Source organism: Athene noctua, chromosome 12, assembly GCF_965140245.1.
Source record: "Athene noctua chromosome 12, bAthNoc1.hap1.1, whole genome shotgun sequence".
In the NCBI taxonomy this organism is placed as follows: Eukaryota; Metazoa; Chordata; class Aves; order Strigiformes; family Strigidae; genus Athene; species Athene noctua.
Genome location: NC_134048.1, coordinates 7,359,751 through 7,385,584, shown reverse-complemented (window position 1 = coordinate 7,385,584; position 25,834 = coordinate 7,359,751). Strand labels below are relative to the sequence as shown.

At 37.9% G+C, this 25,834-nt stretch overlaps 1 protein-coding gene across 4 annotated transcripts in view; it reads right to left on the bottom strand.

Moving 5' to 3' along the window:
- SLIT3 (slit guidance ligand 3) overlaps positions 1–25,834 on the bottom strand; it is a 530,994-nt gene that overhangs the window by 266,104 nt on the left and 239,056 nt on the right. The window lies entirely within an intron of this gene.

Here is a 25,834-nt window from a genome sequence, read left to right as displayed (position 1 = left end):
CACCATCCCTGGATAACTGATCAGCATCTGGAGGAATACTTGCTCTTTAATGAACTTTCTTGACCTAATTCTGCTTTTGTTAATGATGAATATTTTTACAGTAAATAATTTTTTGCACTTTACTGATATATTCAGAAAAGTACCTCCCTGACCAGTTATATTCTTGTGCAGCTAACCACTGCATAGTAGAATGAAAACTATGGTCATAATAGTATTTATTTGATTCAGGCTGTGATCCTGTACTTTAGCTATGAAAATAGACCATTGTCATAAGTGTAAGTAGCAATTGTATGTGTAAAGATCCAGGCCTTATTTTTTACAAAATTCTCCTGAAAGAGGCCAATTAATTTGTTTGCATCATCACTGTAGGCATTTCTGGGACTACATAAAAGTAATAAAAATTATACAGAATCCATGGATAGTAAAAACAATTAGCGTGACATTCCATTTATTCTAGTGAGGTAAAAATGAATTGCAAATTATTTGAATGCACCGCAGTGAGAAAACCAACATTCTGTTTATAGCTAAGGCCTGGTTATCAAGAGGCTATTATGCTGTGGTAAAAAGTGTACCAGTGTAAGAGGGGCACACTATTGTGTTAGCTATAATAGAAGTTTTAAAAATAAATTATAATACTGGACCAGTAATATCTATTGCAGTGATATTCAGCAGTCTGTACTCCATTAACAGGTACTGAAGCACTAGACAAAGGACAAAAGAGTTTTATGCATCTTGTCCCTTTTTTCTTTCATATTTTAGCATCTTGACCCTTCTTCTTTTTTTCAGATTTTAGATTCTATTTTTCTTCCACAACTTCACCTTTATATATCTTTACTGCTATGAATCGTTTAGTCCTTGAAAGCCCATGTGAAACACTGCAGATGTAAGAAGATACACTTCAGACTGGTTTGTTGCTTTAATTCATTTTTCTATGTGGATATGACATCTAGATTTATTAGACCAAGATGTAATACCACAAAGTGGTTAACTCTATTGGGGATATTAATGCAAGATGCAACTGTATAAGTAATACTAGCTGCTTCTTTTTATGGTAGGCTCCACAAACCCACAAGCTACTCAATTATTTCAGAGCAGGTCCACCAGCTTAATGATACCTCCAAACCTCATTCTGCTACCTTGGCCAAACATACAAGAACAAATTCACTGAAGCACAACCAAATTATTTCTTTTATTTCAATGACTATCCAGATAGGCAAAGCACCTTTCAAGCATTCCACTCCACACACAGAAAGTTTATCATTCAATAGTGCTACGCTTTAGAAAAAGGCATCCAAATAGAAGATAGGTTTTAAATACAGAAAATAAAAATTAGGTATAGTAGTAGATAAATGATAAATTCCACTAAAATAGAAGTTAAACTCTGAATCATGTCACACAGCCTATTGAGTGTTTTGTTATTTTAATGCTTTGGTAGATCGCCTACCAAGGAGCTAAAACTTTACTGAAGACTAAGCTAAAATCAAGACACTTTACAAGAATTAACAGTCTCCCTAGGACTTCATTGCCACTTACAAACAAACCTGGCCTGAATAAGCTACAAGTCGAGTTAAATTCCCTGAAGCAAAGCAAAAATTGTATTATGAAAACCACTAGATTCTACTTTGATAGAATCTCATTTTTTATCCCTAAACACCCAAATTACTCACAGGGAGATGTGGGCATGCATAAATTGTTTACTGTAACTCTCGAAGATTCTTGTGGCACATTCTGAGCTTTATTCCTGAAGACGACAAGGAAACAAGGGCACTACTCTGATTCATCAGCAAATGCCTTGCTTCAGTGATCTGCACAAGGATTTATTTGCATAAAGCCACTTCCAAAAATGAACTCGGCTTTCTTCTGACTCACTGTCAAGCATGTTGCTGAACTTCAGATTGACAATGTCAGCTCAGAAAATTAAATTAAATGTAAAGAAGCTGACTGGGGAGAGGGAGGAAGGCCTCTTGCACAACAGACTCCAAAGGGAAGCAATGAGAAGTCTACACATTGCTGTTTCATTCTTGAAGCACTCTCAAATCAAAGAATATCAAATTCCAGAGTGATTTGATTTCATCACTGCCAGGAATGATGATGACTTTCTCCAAAGTCCACTACAGCTATGTGAGTCTCCAGGAGAAGCTATGCCTGACAATAACACTTGACTTTCAGTCATCCCAAAAGTTTCTTCAATTTGTGACACCTCTGTTCAACTGCTTCAGAAAGCTTTTGAAAAATCAATTAGCTAAGGGGATGTCATGTGTCATATTTCTATCTTATCAAGAAACCAAATTTAACTTCATTATAAAACTTGGAAAGTTTACATTCTGATATTATTTATTCACATCATCACTTCCAGATGTACACAAAACAATCAAGAGGCAGAAACTAAAAGTCAGTCAAAAAAACATAAAACAATTTCGGCTTTACAGATCCATAATCCATACACAAAGGTTTTTGTTTGGTTCCAGAAAGTAATTCATGGTGGAATCTGTTTTTATCCCAGCTCAGATGCAACCACTCTCCCTTTTTTTGAACAGTTAATTTCTGAAAAGAGAACTCTAAATACGGGGGAACTATATCTGACCCAGAAAGTGGTTTCCTAACTAAACCTATCCCACCCTGTTAAATTTATATGATTATGATACAGATTATATACAACTATAACACATATGGTTCCAATGTCGTTTCTAGCTTGCACTCTTTGTTCATTCTTTCTAAATCACAGAGCATAAGAAGGATATAAAAGAAAGGCAAAACAAATACTAAATGGTAGGGTTGGGATGCATTACCAACACTTTACCAAACACAATAATTCAGAAGAAGTATAGTTTTACATCCATTAAATATTTTGAATTTTCACGTGTAACATACATGCTTTGATTTTTAATATTACCCAAGAGCTAAAGTATATTTTTCCATATATGAAGCACATTTTTAAGTATTAAACACACCATACATATATGTATTCTTCAGAAGTTTCTAGATTATACAAAAATAGAAACAAAACCAAGTATTTTCAGTAAACGCTGAAATGCTGATATTAGCTACTGGAAGACAATATTCACTGTAAGTCTGAGAAGACTATTTCTTCAGATTCTCCACTATGCCTGGTAATTAGAAATATTTTAACCAAGTCAAAATCATACATCACAGAAAAATATTAGTGCCATTTTCCTGCAATAGCCCAGAAATACTAGTACTGACTATTTCAATAAGTTCTACACATTAACCCATATGCTACCTCCCTGCGGGTTTACATGATGATTTGGTTCACTTTGTATGGTAGACAGCATCTCTCACAGAGAATTCACCAAAGAATGGCCTCATTGAAACCTTCCATTCAGATACAGACCCCAGGTTATGGTCACGAGACACTCAATAAACACTCCATGCTCAGCAATGACTGCTCTTCAGACCAGCACATCTGAGTTTTTACACATGAGAAGGCCCAAATGAACATGCTCTAATGCTCTCAGTTTTAACTCATTGCCTTTAAACCAACCCCAAGAAGTGTGAGGGGGGAGCAGGAAGGAGCTCAGTGCCGGCCAGCGAAGCCTGTGAGCAGGAATGCTCTACTCTCCACCTTCACCGAGGCCTTTGGTGCCCAGCCGCTCACCTCTGGACCAGAGGTGTCAGCGTTTTTAGTAATGTCATGGTGCCCCTGTCTAAATAGATGGTAGCATATTTACACAGAACAAGTTCTAAGCTGACTGAATAACCTATTAATATTGAATTAAGGTTTTCTTTGCCTTGCACATATCTCCTATGGTTATCGAAGTCAGGCATTCTTTTAAAGATGCAGTATTATTTACAGAAACATTTTTCACTTTATCGTACTGAAGCCTTCAAGTGCAGATAAAAGGTAGAATGAAGTGGTATCAGTGCACTGCAACAGTACCTGAGGGAACTTGCTTCCTTCAAAGGCCATCTGCATGTTATAGAAATAACATCAATGCCACAAGGACAGCAGAGTTTGCTTATCAGAGCAAAATAATGATACGAATCTGTGACTGAGACTTAGGATTACATTGCTAACAGGGGTAGGTTTCCATAGTGGTCAAAATTAACCCACTCTCGCAGGAACCTCTCTCCCAGCCTCGTCTGAGGGGGTTTCAGCAGAGGCATGGCAGCACGGCCCCTGCACTCCACCACTTGCCCCTGCGCCCATGGGAGCAGCTGCAGGCCATGCTGCTGGAAAAGGCTGAAGAACAGTTGTCCTTTTGTCTGAAACATGTAATACACTACATCTTTAGGGTATTTTCTTAAAAAAAAAAAAAAAAAAAAAAAAAAAAGAGGTGACCTATGACCCCTTCAGTATCACTGATAAACCCTTACTTGGAAAGTTTCTCACCATGTTGCTTCTATGGCAAGGCTGGAATGGTTCAGGCAACTAGGAAAGTACCTACTTGACTGTGTCCAGCCCCAATCCAAAAGAAATTATTTCCAATGTGTTTGTAGGAATGGAGTTATGGAAGCCAAACAGATACAGATTTGTTTTTCTCTAATTTGAGAAGCAAATCCTGCATGGGATGCCCAGGAGCTTTCTGCACTGGGAGTTTCTGTGCATCTAAGACTTCCACAGTGCAAGCGTCTTTGCTAAGGTAACATAAAATTTCCGAGCACATAGTTAATGTTCAAATGGCAGAATATATTGATTCTCTGCCCATCCCCTAGTATCTTAAGTTTACCCAGAAGACTATTTTATTTAATTAACTTGGTGCTTTATTAATATAAATATTCCACTATTGATCATAAGAGAAGCTGACGCATGTTTGAGTCAGGCATACATCAGATCCATTTAATGGAGCTCCACTTAGAAGAGTAGTTGGCTCTAAATCAAGGTAAATGGTAGCAAGTGCTCCTTTGGGATGACAGGGCTTAGCTGAATCTATAACATTTTTACGAAGCTAGTTTTTTTAACAGCAGAAAACGTATGGAAATTAGATATGAAAATGGTCTCTCCTTGCACGTATCAATTAAGCATGTCAATACCTTAATTAAATTGCTCAACTTAATGAGATTTATACCAATGAATATGTTTTATAGTTATAATAGCTTTTTTGGCTACTGTTCAAGATGTCAAATAAATTGTGAAAAGAGGATTAAAAAAAGTAGTAATTGACATTCTGAACTGAAGCCAGTATTTTTTTCTCTCATTTTTTTCCTTCATTCATGTGATTTTGGAGAACATATAAATAAAGTAATGAACCCTGTAATAGCTTTGCTTTTAAAAATGTCTTTCTTTTCCAGTTCTAATTCTTCTTATCAAATTCTTTGTCTAAGTACCACACCATTTGAATTAAGAGGCACTTCAACATAAATGATTATAGGCCTTTTTCCCCTTTGAGGCTCACTGTTATACCTTTCCTTCAAGTAAAAGGGAAGCAAAACTTTTCTATCTAGACATGCAGTTACTATAAAGACTTCTGTATCAGAAGACTGGTAGCATAATGCCTCAAAGCTACGAGGCATTGCTTTTTACCCCACCAGCAACGGGGACTTCAGCTCCCATCCTGGACTTGCTTCAATTTTGTATCCACCATCTCTGGTCAAACATAACTTTCCAAAATCAAGACCACACCTGAAGAAGTTGTGCAGAACTGTCAGAAAATATATTTTGGAGAAGCTCTTCCAGTCCTTTGATGCTACACAGTGCTCTGACGATACTGCAGGCATCAATAAAATAAATTTAAAAGAACAAACAAACCTAACCCACTATTACTAAAACATATCTCCAAAAAGAAGATGCTATTTCATTTACAAGCTACCACCCCAGTTCCCACTGGCCTTACTGGCTTCCCAGTGAAAATCAAATTGAAGTAACATTGATCGGAACTCCTGTTGTATTGCTAACTCTAGAACAATGTATCCCAATTTCGCATGTTGCCAGCTCAGAAGTACAAAAATATACAAGGGAGCCTTTGAGAAAAGAAACAAAACAAATGTCTCTTGCAGTCAGAAGGATGGACAATTCTCATCTAAGGGTTCAAGAAAAGCACTAGATGCTGCATTTCCTGGCATAATTCCTAGCTCCAACCTAAATGTACTTTTGCAACCTTGACAAAGTAATCGTCTATCTCAGTGACTCAGTTCTCCAGTATAAAACAAGGAATATGTGCCTTTATAGGTGAGAAATACCTGACTCACATGTAAAAATACACATGCATTCACAAATGAGAAGTGTTACAGAAGCGTCTTCCCTGTAATTGCTAGCAGACGCCCCCCAGCAGACTGCAGGTGACCAGACAACACAAAGCGCCTTTTCCTGTTCCAAAAACACATTTAGGAAAAAGTTCAGTTTACATGTGATTCTATCATTGCCTAGTAACAAATACAGGAAAAACTGAAGATAGAAAAATAGTCCCAGTGGACCTTCATGTACAAAAACCCCAAGTACAATAAGAGCATTTAGTATTTTTTTCATCTTCCCTTTCAGCTGAACGATTTACTGGATTTTATTAGAAAACTAATGTCCAGCTCAAGCCTTTCCATAATGTAGTTTCCAGATTTCTCCATTTTATACTCAAACTGGGAGATTTTGCCTGCAAATTCTTCAAGGAAGTATTTATTTTACAGCCCTTCTATGATCCGTACTGGATTTTGCAAAAACCCTTACTAAACTGTAATTAAAAGCCAAGTATGACCTGATAATGGTCACTCAGAACTAAGAAACGTAGCAGCTATATGCTTTTTCATGTCAACTAATATCTGACTTCTGGTTGGCTTCTCCAGTCCAAAGTTACCAATAGTATTTTAGATGATACACTTGAACAACAATAAGAGACATGCATTGTGATTTCACTGTATTTCTTATCCTTATTAAATGTTTCTCTGTAACGCCAATCTAATTTATCTCCTTTGTCAAAACATTAAATCGATTTCTTTAGCTGAATTCCACAGTGGCATCTTCTGTGACAGTGAAGAATAAACTCCTTGATATAAATCAGTTTGTTAGGTTAAAAAAAATCTTAAGACTGATGGCTAAAATGTCAGGAAAGAAGAGAAGAAATAATTTGTTTAAGTCTCATTCTACCTCTCTTCACTGTTCTTGCAAATATTTAAGATCTGAACTAATTTTCAGTTGGTTAACACAAGCAGAATTTGCTGTCTTTATAGCAATATTTTTCATATACCGAAGTACCATTATTTAGTAAAATAGAAAATCATTTATTTGATTAGGGTACCGACTGTTTTCTCCATATAGTTGAACCACAACCTATTGTATTCTGTTGAAATGGCATTATTCCACTTAGAGCATTCAATGACATTTGAATAACACAGTTAATCATTTCAGTGTAGCTTTTTATCCCTTTACTGCAGGAGTCAACAGGTAAGGCTAAAGAAATACCAAATGCTAATTGACCATACATTCCTAATTTTACATCTAATAAACTACATTTCAGGAAAAAATAACCCATTCCAGCCAGCTGATAGCTTAACTAAGATGTTACAACAGAAAAAAAAGTTGAAGCTTTTCCACTTGATTTATATGCTCCGACCTCTCCATAATGGGTCTCTTCATTATAACTGGTGTGTGAATGTGTCTATAGCTGCAACCATTTTACAACTAACCAGAAATCAGAGATGAGTGTGTTAGAACTGTTATTTACTTTCAAGGTGAATCTGCTTTCTCTGCAAATGAAGAGCAGCTTTGTGATACTCCCCTAGTTAAATGCAAAATTGACAGAAGAGCAAAGCGTCATTAGATTTGTCAACAGCAGCAACAGTTTATGTGCTATGCTGTTGCTGGAGGCTTTCAGCTACAGAATGAAAAAATAACAGCACTCTCGCATACTATTTGTATATAATGCAATTCATGCTTTATAAAGGAAAAAAGTTCATTCTTTTCATTAATGGTTGACTTGAAGCTCTAATATACTATATTAAGTACTGCTTCCAAAACTCAGACCATGATGATGAATGTGTTCTTTTATCAATATTCAGAACTGCATTTTTTTTTCTTTGTCTACAGTGATGACATTAAATTGGTTTGTTATCTCATGGTACAGTCTTGAAATATCTCCCCTCTTTCATTTATGCCTAAATTTCAATTCTCATGGTCATTCGTGAAACTGCAGAAACAAGGGTAATATTTTAAACTTAAATAAAAACTATTAGAGTTTTACTTTTGACTTCATTTAAGACTAAACATAATTTCACCTAAAAATGGCCAACAGATGTGACATTTCAATATACTGCTATTAGGAGACAACAGTATCTACATGATTATCGGAATTTACTTCAATTTTTAGCTTGCCTAGGGATCGTCAAAACCCAAGAAACAAAGAAACTGAATATAACAAATTGACAGGTTATATGTAACTTTTAAGTAGGCATTTATTTCCCAAGTTTTTCTTCCACTAAAAATGAAAAGTGTCACTATTTTCAGCTTAAGCAATACTATAAAGTGAAGCTGAACCCCCTGATAATTACTGAAGTGTTCCACATTTATGAATAATGGGGGGGATTTGATTGGTTATGAGAGAGTAAATTTAATTTTTCTTCATGGTATTTGTTCTAAACCAACTATACAAGTCTGTTATAAAATATGCTGTGTTCTTCTTGGAAAAGGATGCACAGAGGGGGACATGTATTCAAAGAAAAGAAAAACATCTAATCAAAAGACTTTATGCAGAACCAAACCATCAGTCATCCTTATCAGAAAGTCATATTAGACTATTTAACTGTTTGACTGATTATACTTAGGTATAATCATTTGAGTCATTTGAAAGATTGTTTTTTCCTCAGTGTTGGTGAGACCAAAGATTTGGGTAGCTGAGTCCAAATCACAGAAACTACAAAATCAAAGCCGGAATGCCTTAATGAGCAGATTTCCTCATTACTAAAGAAATTGCTCAGGATTTTTTTTTTTTAATTAAAAGAAGTTGTTACAGGGCTTTTTTGACAGTTCAAATGGCAGACATGACTGCAACATGAAACTCAGCTACTTAGATGTTACAATATTTTATGCCTGTATCTCAAAGTCAGTATTCTCTTCAAACGACAAACTGCAGAAAACCAGATTTTGTTGTAGCACCAAAATACACTGTCCTTGGTGCAACAGTGTCAGAAAATATTTTCTGGAGAAGTTCTTCCAGTTCTTTGATGTTTCACAGTACTCTAACTTACAATTGCAAGCATCAGTAATATATAAAAAAACCCTAATCCAACTCTATTAAAATACTCCTTCAAAAAGAAAATGATACTCCATTTGCAAGGTGCCCCCCCAGGTCTCCCCGGCTTTCTCTCTGGCTTTCCAGTGCACCACTGCTCATACCACTCAACAACTTTGCTGCAGTAAGCTTGAAATTAAGACTTCTGAATGGAACACTTCAATTTTATAAACAGAGAACACTGTTAATTTACTTTAAAACTAGGCTTGCAACACATTCCAAAAGAAATAACTGTTCTTCAAATAAAACAGAACTACTGCTTTAATTAGTTATTACTTTAAGTTTTACAAGATGAAGAGGGATATTTTACTTAAATGCCAAATTATTATTAAAGCATACTTGCCAAGGGAGAATAATTAGAGAATATGTATCTTGTGAATATATTTATTTTTAAAATAATAAAGAGGTTTCTTCAAATCTAAGTGTGCTATTACACAGAAAAGAAAGCTGCAGTACTATACAGGTTGTTAGCATATAACGCTCAATCATTCTTTCAATTAACTAGTGTTCGGTAGGGTGAAATAGAAAACGTATTACAAATATTGTCTAAAACTGAGAAAATATTTTTAATGTGTAACAGTAATACTAAATACTTTTAATCAGCTAAGATTATATGAGATGAAGATATACACAGTCATTGTCTAACGCATAAGGGTTTGACTTAATGCTTACAAATGAAAAAGGAAAGATTACCCAGTATGCTAGAGTGCTCCAGCCTTCTAGTGGGTCTGGTAACAGTACACATTAGAGAATTTCTCCATGTATAACACGGGTATACTCTTGCCCACCTGTGCCAAAGCGAAGTCTGTTCTGTCTTACCATCACAACAGCAGCACAGCACATCTAAAACTTGGACAGCATTTCTTAGTTTCCACTTCAGACGGGAACTCTAGCATTCACACCAGAGTCAGAAGAGCAAGCCCAGTACTATTCAGCTTGTATCAGAGCAGTATATATCAGGGTACCTTAAAATTCAACATATCATTTTTTCAACATGCAATAAGGACATTACAAAATACTAGACAGATACATCTAGTGGTTACCAGAGTCCTTTTTTTCATGGTTACAGGCAGAAAAGATTCCCTTAGACACTTCAGCAAGCCTAAATTAAAAAAGGTTCAGGTCCTTCCATGAAAGAAAGAATTAAAAAAAGTGCACCTAATTAAAAAAAAAAAAGTCTTTACAGCAGGTTGACCTGCCATGTTCCACTTCGGTGGGGAAGAAGAGGTCAGCATTTGCACTTCTTTCATTCTTCTCACCCTTTCTTTCACAGTGCTTATAAATCAACCAACACTAAAGCAGGATGAGCTTTTTCTAAGGGCAAGGCTGTCTCCCACACTACAGTCGTAACACTAGAAACTTCCATATGCTCCAGGCCTAGTTTAAAGATGGTGTTCTTAAAGGTCCTGAGATTTGTTGTCTTACAGACGGCTCAGGCTTAGGCAGCTTCATCCAGCTCTACTGCACACAAACAGTGTGCTTTAAGCAGCAGCACATCACATCAGGAATGCTACAAAGCCTCCAAAAGAAAGAGAAATGATCCCATGTCTTAGGAAAATATCTTTTTGGTGGCAGCTGCTGGAGAACAGAGGACAGATAAAGTTTGCTGCTTGGGTGGTGGCAGCTCTTCTTTTCTGTCTCCCTTTTGTTTTGAAAGGGAAAAATATGAGTCTGTAGGGGTTCACAATTGCTTTTTCAGCTTGATATAATGACAAAGGTTGGCAAGCCTCATTTCCAAAAGCAAAGTTTCTTTTCTCAAGAAAATGGATGATTTTCAGGTGACTTTACATTTAAAATAAGATTTATCCAAAATTACCTTTAAAACCTCCACCCTTTTGCAAACATTGCCACAGCTCAGTGATATCTCAGCAGTCAACCTCTTCTTTCTATTTGCAACCTACTCTATTAAGTAAACATGTACTTTCTAAAGTCTGAATGCCTACTGAATGCCTTTGACACTGTTTCCCACAGCATTCTCCTGGCAAAACTGACTGCTTGCGGCTTGGATGGGCACACACTTTGCTGGGTAAAAAACTGGCTGGATGGCTGGGCCCAAAGAGTTGTGGTGAATGGAGTTAAATCTGGTTGGCATTCGGTCACGAGTGGTGTCCCCCAGGGCTGGGTTTTGGGGCCACTCCTGTTTAACATCTTTATTGATGATCTGGACTGGACGAGGGGATCGAGGGCACCCTCAGTCAGTTTGCAGACGACACCCAGTTGGGTGGGAGTGTTGATCTGCTCGAGGGCAGGGAGGCTCTGCAGAGAGACCTGGACAGGCTGGAGCCATGGGCTGAGGCCAACTGCATGAGCTTCAATAAGGGCAAATGCCGGGGGCTGCCCTTGGGCCACAACAACCCCCAGCAGCGCTACAGGCTTGGGGAGGAGTGACTGGAGAGCTGCCAGTCAGAGAGGGACCTGGGGGTGTTGATTGACAGCCGACTGAACAGGAGCCAGCAGTGTGCCCAGGTGGCCAAGAAGGCCAATGGCATCCTGGCTTGTGTCAGCAATAGCGTGGCCAGCAGGGACAGGGAAGGGATCTTACCCCTGTACTTGGCACTGGTGAGGCTGCACCTTGATTCCTGTGTTCAGTTTTGGGCCCCTCACTACAAAAAGGACATTGAATGACTCGAGCGTGTCCAGAGAAGGGCAACGGAGCTGGTGCAGGGTCTGGAGCACAGGTCGTACGGGAAGCGGCTGAGGGAACTGGGGGGATTTAGTCTGGAGAAGAGGAGGCTGAGGGGAGACCTCATCACCCTCTACAACTATCTGAAAGGAAGCTGCAGAGAGCTGGGGATGAGCCTCTTGAACCAAGTAACAAGCGACAGACAAGAGGTAATGGCCTCAAGTTGCACCAGGGAAGGGTTAGACTGGTTATTAGGAAGCATTTCTTTACAGAACGGGTTGTTGGGCGTTGGAATGGGCTGCCCAGGGCAGTGGTGGAGTCCCCATCCCTGGAGGTGTTCAAGAGTAGAGTCAACATAGCGCTGAGGGATATGTTGAAGTTGGGAACTGTCAGTGCTAGGTCAATGGTTGGACTGGATGATCTTCAAGGTCTTTTCCAACCTGGATGATTCTGTGAATCTATCTTTATGGTTTAATTTGCTGTCAGTGGTGACTCTGAATCTTCTAGTCATCTATCAAAAAATTATGATCTAATTCTAAATTACTATTGCATCGTAAGGATGGAAAGGAGGGCAAGAATAATCAATGATTTTATGTGAATTTGTTAGGACTATGTATTTACCTAGTATTTTAGGGTAAACAATTTTTTGTTGAAGGTATTTTCTCTAGTCAAATATTATCCAAGTGCAGGCAGATGAATAAAAGTCACTCAAATATGAAACTCAACTTCATCTGTTCTCCATATTTTAAGAGCAGCTTACGTCCTTGTGCTTGTTAGGTCCTTATATGCCTTCAAGGAAGATTATACTGAAGTGTTATCTAGTCAATATTATTTGAAGTACATGCAGCTATACATATATGGTTTTATAATAAACTGAAGTAAGTGGAATTTCATGTTCTGGTGCACACTGATTAGAAATATTTCATTATATGAGAAACCAACAAGAACACCACTGCATCAATGCACCATGCACATACAAAACCTCCCTGCCATGTTAATAATATATTAATAGGAATAAGGAAGAAAAAAAAATTGTCTTAGGTTCAGTCCAACTATGATGACCGATAACGAGTGCAATATTTTATTCTCAGTGACCACTATCATTGATTGAATGTCTGCAGCCTAGAATAGACATTTGAGACTAAATAATGTAATGGGGCTGAGGAAGTCATAAAATGAAGAATTTTATTTCATTTTTTTATAAAGTTCTCTGGGCTCTAACCAGCCTTGCACCCCACCACAGAAGAACAATAATGAAGAGAGCCACAGGGACAGCTCTCTTAGTCCCATCCCCACAGGCTCAGACAGTATCTGTGTATTCCTCTCTGGTCACCTTCCCCTGCTTCCACCTCTTGTATAATTCTTTTTTACATTTGAGTTTTGTCAGGAACTTTGCTCCTCCTTGCCACCTTTGCTTGAGTTCCTGCTCACTGGGGCAGACTAGTTGAGCTTGGAGATGATCCTTGAATCAACACATTGTGCTTCTGGTATAGTAAATGACATACAGAGCCAGTCTGAAACTTCTCAGTTAACTGGAGTTTAAAACATTTTCATGTAAGGGTGCTCTAAAACACTTTATTGTGTTTTGTTTCTTGTTAATATCTCTTTATGACAGCGGTCAACTAAACACCTTATGCGATTAGGCAAACAGAGGTTGTCCTCTTTTCTGTAGAGAATTAGAAATGTTGGCTTATGTTTTACCAATGAGAAGGGGAAGAAAAGGGAGAGGCGGCAAGAAAGGAATGGAAAAATTGTAACTCTTACACACTGTAAACTAAAAATATTACCAAAGTAGTCTCGCTGTTGTTATTAGCACTGCTTCCTTTTATCTTACTGGAACTACGGATGCAGTGACAGTGCCATGGTATATCCCAACACAGCATGGAGCGGGGGACGTGTTCTCATCTGTGTATATGCATCATTTACTGTACTCTGCACAAAGCATTACTGACTGCCCTTCATTACTGCTAATGGAATCTCAAGGTCAACGACCAGTCATAAACGTCCATTGTAAATAAAATGTATTGAAGACACCCTTCCCAATATCTTTTACATAGGTTTCCAGTGAGACTTGAGTGTCAAAAACCCAGCTGACCTTTCAAGATAAAAAACATTATCAACTGCATGGATTTAGATTTTAATCTGTTTCAATTAAGTGTACCCACTGAGATTATATATTTCCTGTGGGCTGTTCACAGTTTGTGACATGTTTTATCAATATTCATTTTCTCTCCCCCATGCTCATAGTATATCTCCCACGTGGTGGTCTCCTATCATGCATATGTATGAGGCCTCTGGTGGGAGTACTGGTATTATAACAGTGCCGTAACATTCTTTGGCATTTTGTTATTAAAAAAATATATCTCTTTTGTATGTGTTCTCACACAGAACAGCTGTAAGTCATTAAGAATAACCCCAAAATTCTCATGGGGCAGGATGAGTAACATGTTTGAATTCATAGATAAAGAAGAAAAAAGATGATTTGACAGTGAAAGTAAAAAACCAACCAATCAACAAAAAGACCCACAAACAAACAAAAATATTTCCCCTGCCTCCACAACTCTTCTGCTCAGAAAGCTGCTGCACTGGACAGACTTTGAGCACCAGCAGTGATACAGCAATGTATCCTCTGTGCTAAGCAACATGGAAATTCATCCCAAGCTCCTGGCAAGCACTGATTTTGATGACATTCAAAATAATCTGCTGTCTCAAATATTTAATAACTTTTTGTTATGATAGAGAGGAGATGATTTTCCGGAAGAAGGTGAAGAAGGAAGAACTGAACAAAGTTACAGGTTGGCAGGACAGAACTATATATTGGTTTTCTCCTCTTCACTGAAAATAAGTAATATGGAAATAAATTTTTGTATCAAACAGGAAGTGATAGAGTAGCTATCAGATCTTCCATTCATAAAGGAAGAGTATTTTAATAACAAGGTGGCTATAAACTCTGAAAAAGGGAAGCAGAGGAGTGAGAAAGCACTAGACAGTGGACCTTCTGGTGGAGTACATGAGTCCATTACAGCAGACAGCCAGTTCAAGGACAAATGAAGAAGGGATATCCTACCAACACCAGAAAACAAGTTTAGAAAAAGTTTACAACAAACAAAACCAAAAAACAACACTACCACCAACAAACAGACAACAACCCCATCCCCCACAACCCCACCACACCCAAAAAACCCCAACCCAACAAACCCACACCGCCCAAAAAAGAGGCACATACTAGAATTCCATGGGGAAAAACACCAATGCCCAGCTGTAGGCCATTCATTTGCTGACACATTACTTTAGGTATTTATAAAAAGGGCACAAGATTACACCTGTAGAACTTTCTATGCTCTGACCATAGGATAAAGTTACTTCTGGTATAGTTCTTTTTGCCCATTTGAAGGCCAAACAGCAATCTGCTAGCAGAGGTCGCAATACAGGGTGTGAGACTTACCTTGACACAGTGATAACTAGCTGACAACAAAGAAAAGGAAAGCTGTAAATGGACATTGAATTAAATATAATCCTGAATTGTTCCTGAATGCTCATCTGTCAAATTCCAGTGCTTCTGACAGAAGAAGAAAAGTAATTATCGTCACTACATATACTTATTTATCCTGCGGTCAGTTGCTTCAGAGAGAGTAATGGAGGTCCTGTTCCAGAACACACAGCAGTTGGGAATTAGAGGCCCTAGCACATTTGTGCTACTCAACTTTGATCATACGTATAAATACTTAATTTCATATGACACTAATCACTTCTGCATGAACATACTATATTCCTCTACGTTACATTCAGAAGTTGGACGGGTTTTGGTAATACTTAGAACATCAGCAATTAAATAAGGATTTATAACTTTGTCTAGAACATAAGTCATAGCACAACTTCTCCAAACAAGACCAAAACTGCTTTATTTATATTGAAGATCTGCAAAGTTCTTTTTGGTTCCCTTTTTTTTTCTTCAGTGTAAGAGAGAAACTTCTTTTGACAGTAGAATGTACTGGAAGATGTAAAAATACTGAATTTAAAAACGTTTTGAAAATGTTGTTAAACATATCATACATCAGAGGGGAACAGGTTAACAAGAGAACACAGAAATGTTTTAATTTGGCTAAGTAATTTTCACAGAGCAAGAACTAGTCATACTGTATATGTACCAGTCTGTTTAGACCATAAGGGTTAATTTTATAGGGGCTTGTTCTTCAAGCATATTGTTTGTTTCAAATGTGCTACATTAGCCAGATGCCAAGCTGATACAATAAACAGCCATGCCAAATCTAATGAATTATGAAAAAGAGAACCACATGAAGAAATTTTCACATGGAATCAGGTAATGACAGGAAAGAAAAATTAAGATATATTAAAATAAGTACAAAAAGTCCAACATTCAAGTTGAAGAGAGATTCTAAACATGAAGACTGATTGCTGCCTTCATTATACCTATGCATTTCACTCTAGTAAGTAAAAAATTATTTATTTTAACATGGAAGCACTGGGACTTTAAATAAATCCATACCCCAAGTAGATATTCCAGACATAAGATTCATTTTCTGTTGAGGGATCAGAATAAATGACAAGATTAATTAAAATTTTATCATAACATTTCTTAGGACAAAATTTTGCATTTAACTACAGTGCCGTGTGGTTAATGCTTGCAATCAAACAGGCCTACAGAGGATTCTTGAATACAGGCAAGAAAAGAGCAGAAAAGGGATGCCAGAGATAATGATACCATTAACATGTAACTTCCTCCTGCTTTACAAGATGCAAGCAGAATTTAAACTGCCCCAAAATCACCAAAACTCAGTAATATGAGCCCTCCACTGTATGTTACAACATTATTTGATGATGACAAGATGATTAAAATTCAGGTCAGGACTGGATCAGCTCAGTAACACCAGCTCCCACATCTTCCCTCTCTACCTGTAACATATATATGTGTGTGAGCACACATAAGCATAGTATTCACTATTCAATTGCATATATAAACTCTATATATTTCGAACGCTATCACTAAACACAGACCTCATTTGATTAATTAGTTGCAGAGGGGCTAAAACATACCTATAACATACTCAAAATAAGCATGGAACAGCCATATTTAATGAAGGAACAATCATTATTTAGAAAAATCAACAGTCCATTACTAACTTTGCAGGTCTACATGTAAAGATGATATGAAAGTTCAAATTATCACTATCATTGGAGAATAATTTTTCAAATCAGGAAGAATTGTATCACATCACTGTAAAATTTCAGAGTAGCTGTAACTATGCTTATGTAAAAATTCAGCTCCGCTATATTGGAACCACTGGGTTATTCAGAATTTTGATTCCTGAACCATCCCGCTTGTAATCATGTTTCACGCATAAGAATAATACAATTTTTTTCAGATTTGTTTTGCATTTCATAATACTAACCAACTAAACTAATATGGGTTGGAAGGATATCTGCGATTGTAGTGGAACAAAAAGCTTGGCTCATGTACTGTACAACTACACCCAAAACGTTTTTAATATGTATATGCATTTTTTAACTTGCAAACTTAGAAATCAACTAAAATCTATTTGCCAGAATGAGGCTTCTTTTCCATAGAGTGGCTGATCTCTTGGCCTTCAACATTACCACAGAAGCCCTGTGAAATTAAGCAGTGGTTGCACAGTGCTCTAGTTTGAAGAAACAATCTCTTCTCTGTATTTAAGCGAACTTAGAAATATCTCATGGAGAAGAGATAGCTCATACCTCAGCATTAATCACTTGCTGTCTTTTGTAAGAAGTGTTTTAAAAAATAATAGAAGGTTTGTATGAAGTTTCTCTGTTAAAGATTACATAATTTAGCAACAGAAATGGCTTTGTCCTACATAACAGCACAGTATAGATGGTTTAGAAGATTAATTTGAAAATTCCAATGGAATCACTCTTTTCTGTCCTAGCTAATCCATACCACAAACGTCAGCCAACAATCCTACCGTAAAATGTTACCTGGTTTTCTCCAAGGGAAGCAGCCAAATTATGAATACACCATATAGAAGTCACTGCACTAAAATACCTTTTTAATCTGCAGTACCGCAACACTGATAATGAAGTATATCATTTGTGGTTTTGATATTAGATGGAAGATAATAAAAAGTAAATTGCAGCACACAAAAGGAAAAAAGATATCTTCCCAAGGATTAGATGATGTTGAAATTTAATACAGTAATAAAGGGTACTTGTGTAGCAAGCAGGCAAATCCCTAGTATATATAACAAATGAATCCTGACACAAGTCCATTTAATATACTCTCTCACGTATCTCTTTATGCGTGCTCTTTCCACTAAAACTCCATTGTGCCAATCTACTTAATATTACCTTGTACTGAAACTACTGCCCTCAGCTCTGTCTTCCAGATAATTCTTAGGAACTGGGCACTTTCCTCATCTGCATCTTTGCTACTAAGGAGTAAAACAGAAAAAAATTTTAAAAGGTGATTCTAGAAATATTAAGGCTTAAGCATAATCAAAACTGTATCCTTTAGTGTTTGAAAAGGCTGCCTGGGGATGTAATGAAGAACAATACAGACACACCTTGTCGACCAAAGATGTGTGAGAAAATACATTAACCTGTTTTGGAAAATGAAGGAGTAAAGTTCCTAAAATAAATGGGCGCTCTTCCTCTGTAAAAAAGTATTATATAGAAGCTACATTACAAAGAAGTCTAGTGAACTAGAAACTGCTACCTTGCAAAAACCATCTTTACCCATGCTGACATCCTTTGCCCTAGAACCCTTTGCTCACAGTGAATGTGAAGAAGCTACTGAATGCAAATGAGATGGATAGAGCAAAACGACCTCAAGTTCAAATCCTATAAAATACCTCTAGCTAAGTTTTTACAAGCTCTTCTTCGAGATATGTTTAATTAAAATAAAAGCATGATATATGCCACTTTGCAAAGCTATTCTGATAACCAGAGTAGCTAAGAAATAACGACATAAAAGTTCCCCTTAAGACAGTTATTTTAGAAAGGCACACAGATTATTGCATCTGTGGCTTGTGGCCAATTTATCATATATCTACTGATTTTTTCCAGTGTTTCAAGTGTGTTTTGGGAAAAATCTATGGGAAAAAAAAACCACTTTGTTTCTAATCTCTGCTTCACTGGGAGACAGAATAAGTAATTATTCATGATATATTTTTGTTCTGAGGAAAATTTAAAATGGAGAATCGGTACTTGAGTTGCTGGACTTTAGCTGATGTTCAGTATGGTTTTAGTTAGAAAATACACATTTCTTGTTTGCTGGTGGCGAGTTTGCCAGGACAGGCTTGACACGACAAATTATTTTCTAAAGAAACTATTTGCAGAGAGGAGTATACGCCACACCAGACATACCAGTGTCTGCTCCTTCTCCAAAGGCTGCGTGTGGGGAAATGGGAAGGACCCTTCAGCCTCCTTGTGGTGATAGCAAAGCACTGCCTGGATCCTAAACACGTTAAGACAGCTTTCTTCAATCTTTTTTATTCAGGGCAAAATGGAAGAAGATGGGTTATATTGTCTACTAAACCTTTATTATATTATCTAATAAATCCTTACGTAGATGCTATTTTTGTAGAGAGAAAATAAATTGAAAACCAAATAATTTTCTTCTAAACCCTTCAACATAGTAACATACTGCTTTGGGATGAGAAGCAAGCTCCTCTCTAGTTGGTAAAATGGAAATGAGGCAGAATCACAGTCAGTGTAAACCAGCAGATTTTCCTCCAGCAGGGTTTGCAGGCCATGGGGCTCCTCTCCACCTTCTCTCCCTGCAGTGTATTTTCAAGTCCTGACTTGGTCTGTCCTTCCCATATTTTGCATCCGCTGGAGAGAAGAGTTTATTCTTTGCTGCTCCCTACGCCATCTGACTACTCAAGTCTCCTTATCTTCAGCATGCCTTCAGGAAATGACTGCAAATAGCAGTCCCTTCACAAACACCATAAGAAGGATTGCTTTACGAGACTATTATGCATTGCCAACTATTAGACATAGCTTTCCAAACAGGGGTGGCCCCTGACCCTCAGCCCTGGCCACACAACAACCTTGCCGGGCTGTCACCACCTCCTGGCAGTAACTAATGTGCTGAAGTCACAGCTGGAGTTCACAGGTTTAAGCAGTCTCCTTTGCACAACATAATGATATCCCACAGTAACTGTACTGAAGCATTTCTTAGAGCAATGCCTTTTAGTACTATGAAAGATCATTGCAAAGGCATAGGTATGAGTAACTCCCACTGAAACTTAACAAATACAGAGGTACTAATTAATAGTATATACATCCTACTGCCAACCTCAGCATTAAGAACCTTTCCTTTGTGGTTTGTCAAAAAATTTCCAGCTTACTTTATGACAATTCTGACATCCATAAATTTGCCACAGCCACTGCACCTAGTTATGAGACAGGTAAGCAGATGTTTTTCTGCAGTGATTACTGTTGTGGTGAAGACGGACACAGGGTGAGGTTCATTTTTTCAAGAGGAGCAGTGCTGCTCACCATTGCTGTCCTGTCAGAGATTACTGCCCCTACTGGAATGCCACTGGGGTGGTTCAAGGGAAGTTCTCCCAGACCTGTGCCCATTGAAATGAGCCAAGTTAGAAACTGCCATTATTTATGCAGGTTAAGCTAATGGTGCTGAATCAGGCAATAGACAAATTCCAGCCTAACCAATGGATCCGAATACATCCTAATGGGAAACAGACTTTGAGGTGAAGAGTAAGCAAGGGTCATAAAATTGCTACAAAATCAGGATTTATTTGTTTACAGAAATCTTAGGCAATCAACAGTAGTTACACAGCTGGCAGCTGTCTGAACACAGAAGGACCATTCTTGAACTGGCAGGCCAAGCTTCCCACTCTTCATCAAGGCCACAAAGCAATAAAAATATTTAGAGAAAGACTCCTTGAAAACACAAGCCTTCAGGGCAGGAGATACAGATGAACTCTGAATAGCAACATGTTACTACAGTCTTAGGACACAACATGACCTCAACACGTTTTTGTCTAAAAAGAGCACTGAAAGATGAAGACACAGACAGGCATTATACAAAGGGAACATAAAAATATTACCAAGTATCCTTGCATTCATTACAAAAAGCTGGATAAACAATCATCTCAGTCACAGGTGAGTTTGGAAGAACCTTTGGAAATCATCTAGTTCAAATTCCCTTCTCAAAGTAGCATCAACAGGAACAGGTTGCTCAGTTTCCAAAGTGCTAAATTTTCTGTATTTCAATTTGTGCCCCTTGGCCTGGGCACTGCCAAAAAGAGCCTGGCTCCCTCGTCATTAATCCCCTCATCAAGTATTTATATACACTGATAAAAATCTCCCTCTGAGCCTTCTGTTCTAAGCTGAACAGTCCCAGCTCTCAGCCTCTCCTCTTAAGTCAGATGCTCCAGTCCATAATCTTTGTGGCCCTTTGTTGGACTGTCTCCTGTAAGTCCATGTCTCTCCTGTACAGGGTCACCCAGAACCAGACCCAGTACTCCTGATGCATTACACCAGTCCTTGCATCACCTGCAAGGTTGCTGGGGTGCATCCTGTCCCACCTTTCAGCTCACTAACGCAGATGTTAAACAGTACTGGATCCGCTAATAACTGGATCCAGGCTGACCACTGCCAGACAGATTTCATGCTGAGAGCCTGGCAGTTCAGCCAGTTTTCACGTATCTCACTGTCCAATTCTGTAGCCCATACTTCATTGCTTTGTCTGGAAGGATGTTACAGAAGATAGTATTCTGTTACTGGGAGGAACACCACCTAGTTTTCCTATGCTAGGATCTCTAAAATTGGGGCAAAGTTTCATAAGACATGGTAAGAGCAATGGCCAGTCTGCTGACCCGATGCTAAACATGGATGTGTGTTTTTAAATGGAACCAGAGGCTCCACTTTCTCCCAACAACTAAAGGCCATGGTATCTTTGCTGTCCTCTAATCATAAATGTTTATGTCAGGTATGGATGTCCACACAGGCATCCAACTCTACAGATCAAGAAAGCAAGATCAAGAAAGCATTGCTGCGGAAATATTTATCACATGTGTCCTATCAGTGACCCTACTATTCTTTGGGAATCCCCTTCTCTAAAAGCCAGATAAATTTCAGACACAATTTTCCAGTTTGTATGGCCTTAGGAAACATACTCTCTTAAAATGCCAAGTGCAATGCACCATAGTACACAAGCACAGTATGTGTATGGCACTTGTGTTACCAACCTTGCTCAAGTCTGTACTTAAGCAAACACATGCTGTAATTCAGAGATACTGATGTGCATTCCAAACAAGATTCTATTTTAGTTAGATTTTGTCTTTGTAATTTGAAAAGTTTTTCTTCCACTACTTATGGTGGAGACAAGTCTCAACTTTAATCCCAGACTATGCCAGTGCCTCTTTACAAAAGACTTTGGAAAGTCACTGACCTCCTGAAAAATTATTAATAAAGTTTATAACCTATCAATATAAATATACATTTATACATCAATAAAAATTATATAATGGCTGGGTTACACCAATTAACTCAAAACACGAATGTCTTCAAAGACACCAAGTATTCTTAAGGAAATAGATGCTTCTAATACAGGTCCCCTAATATTGTTGGTCTTAAAGCCTGACAGATTATTGATACAAATTGCATGTAATTAGCCTTATTAAAATCTATAATACAATAAAGCTGTTATATGAAGAAACTCACTAAGTTAACTGTCTTTAGCACTCCTGTGTCATAACCCATACTTCTGCAGAAGATTTCCTGGTCTAATAGAACAGTTTGACTATGTACAGTCCTCGTCTTGCAGGAAGACACGAATCTGTCCATAGAGACTATCTGTCACCAGTTTTATGTCAGGTCCTTTCTGCTGCAAGGCAAAACACATGTACTGGACAGGATTCAACGACTACTTCAACAGAATAAAGTTAGTTTTTAAGCACCTTCCACTCTCAGTGATATCTGAGAGGAGCCAAGAACATATAGCATAAAATTTTGAGTTAATGTGCACTGAACAATGCATGTATATATACATTATTAGGCATTAAGATACAAAAAGATTTTTCATGAGAAAAGGAATGCTGTCTCTCTCTCCACGTTTTGACAAATGAGGATCATTAGCTAGCAAGAAATCAAGAGAAACCTCTGTTGTTAACAATTATTTTCTCTGCTCCCATGGGTATGACAGCTTCACACAGAACATCTCAACTAGAGCAGTCAGTTTTCCATTGCCGGGTATCTAAATGTAACGCTATTTCAAAGATCACTGTGAACTTATTTATAACTAATCCATGGCTTTCTACTGTTATTGACAACATTCAAATAAAAACCAAGCCTGGTTACAAATTCCAGCTGCATATCATCTTTCTTTTCCCCTTATGTTTACCCTCCATGTCTTCCCTTTCAAACAGAAGCAATCATTCTTTCAGCCAAAGGAGGAGGAAATGAAGCTTTCCACTCTTCCCTTCTGTAAGACAGCTTGGAAAGCAGGCAACTAGGATCAGACATTGTCTTGTGTTTGAGTGGGCTGCAAACCTGCCTTTCCCCATCAGAAGAGGACATTAACATCCAACTAGTGGTTATGCCAGAGAGAGCAGTCTCTCTTGGCCTCCCTCTTGAAGTTGTGCCACTGACAGAAAGAAAAATAAACTTTCCAGAAAGCCAGCATCAGAAAGAAGCAGGACTAGGGAGCAGCACTTAAAAGAGTTGCCTGGAGGAAGGAAAACCTGGGTTGCCAATCCTTGCTGTAAAGCTGTTTATATACTTTATCCAGTGACATACATGCAGAAGTAAAATGTGGAAGTGATCTCCTGAAGCAGAGAGCAGAAGCTGGTGGTTTGACAGGCACAGGATTTTGCCCTCACCTTCCCACTACCAGTATAATGATTTCATACAACTGACTTTCAAGATTAATTGCTTCTGATTCATGCCTGCGTGAAGTCAGAGTAAACCACTTAATTAGATTAACTGATCTAATAAGCAGGGAGCTGCACAAAGATCTTAAAGCTCCAGCTTTCCTCCCCCAGGGACATCCTTCACACATGTACCCAAAGGGACTTTTTACCATAATGACAAACAAATTCTCCCAAAGATTCACACAAATCACCCCAGCAATACCCTCTCTTAAAATCCCTTAGCATCAATATTCAGGGTTAAAAAGCAAAAGACCTCAGCCAGACACATATATTAAAACATCAGATATGTTTCACTGCAGCTGAAGTATATAGTCCATGCCTTTAAATTAAAACAAAAGACATTTCCTTCCCCGTCTTTGCCTGCTCCCTCTCCCTTTAAAGAGTAGGATAGGGCATGCTGCTTTTTCCTTAAGAAGCACACCAGATTTCCTGTCTTAAACACACTCTATAATTAACAACCAGCAAATAATGAGTACCCAGGATATATAAGTCTATTAGAGTGCTGGCAGTGCTAAAGACTCATGCTGTTTCACTGTGGGCTCCACTTGAAGAGGTGATTTATGGAGGACATTTTTTCATTAAGTAATAGCAAATGGTTTCCACCCTCACAGTACCCAGCAATCTTCTGGGAACAGAAGAGCGATATTGAGTCCTTTTCTGGAGAGGAACATTTCAAGGACTTTGGCTAGAACATAAAATGACAATCATTTACTCAAGGTCAGTCAAAAATAAGGGCAAATACAACCAGAGGTTAAGCATAAGGCGCTTGATTGCATAAAATCTGTCAGTTAGAGAAATAACGCAGTTGCTTTCAAAACTACCAAGGGCTGTATCTATACCCTTGCAGAAATAAAGAAGGCCAGATTGTCACCAGGTGTCTCAAATTATCATTACTATTGCTACTTCTTCTATAGTCATTATTACCCCTAAACAGCTATGCTCTTATTTCCCTTAATTACTCTAAATACTTCTACCTTGAGTGAATCATATAGAAAGCTCCACTATAAAGTGACAAAGCTTTGAGTACTGCCTGTGTGCCAGCTAATACCACAATAATATTGGTACCTAATCATTTCAATTACTGACTTCCTTCTCCCCTAGGAGTAACTGTACAGAAGAACAAAATATAATTACATTGGCACTCCTGCTATTGCACATCTACTCTCTCTGCAATTCTCCAGTGCTATTTACTACAAGACTGTGCCTGTTAATCAGGATTTCTCCAGTGTATGGACATGCAAGAAAAAATACCATAATTATAATACCTTGCCTTCCTAGGCAACTAATTTAAGACATTCAAATATTGTAGTAATATTAAAGTAAACTTTATGACATTCATGGGAATTGTTCTTCACAAATCATGGAGACATATGCTGAATTATCAGTGACAGCACACCAAACCACTGGCAGAAGTAGGAAAAGTACATTGGATTCTTGGCTCCCAAAGATCCAACACCGATTTTCTCAAATGTTTTCTCCCCCTTGTATTAATTAAAAAATATTGCCTACATTGAAAGATCTTAGTTCAGGAGCAAGTAAGTTAGTACAGCTACTAACACAGAATTTTCTGAGTTGCCAGGAACAGATTTTGCTGCGACCTGGTCCCACAAGACAGGAATGCCAGGCAAAAATTGACCTCCACATATTAAATTATTTTAATACCCCTTTTGTGCTGTAATACAGATTTTTCTTATGAATCAGTACAGTCCTTAACAATGAAGTATGACAAGCAGGATATAAAATCCTAAGTGCCTATGTAACTCAGAGTGAGCTCAACACTGGAAAAGTAGTTTATTTCAAACACCCAACAGAACCTTGAAATGAACCTCCCTCCCTATAATACCATGGCAAAGCAGAGAATGAAAACAGTGTGCAGGCAACACCAACACATATAAGTAGTTACATGGCTGTTCTTTGACCAAGGACATGCACTTCTGCAGCACTCACAGGAAAAGATAGATTCATCCCACTCCTGAAAGCACCATAAATTGGAAAGCACTCTTGTAGTGATCTGTATTATACACACACAGTTTTCTCTCAACATACATAACAGTTGGCAATGTGCTTACTTTTCCATTTAAATTGACTTTGTAATAGCCTGAAGATGAGAGGAAAGCAAGTACAGAGCCCAACAATTTGTTCAG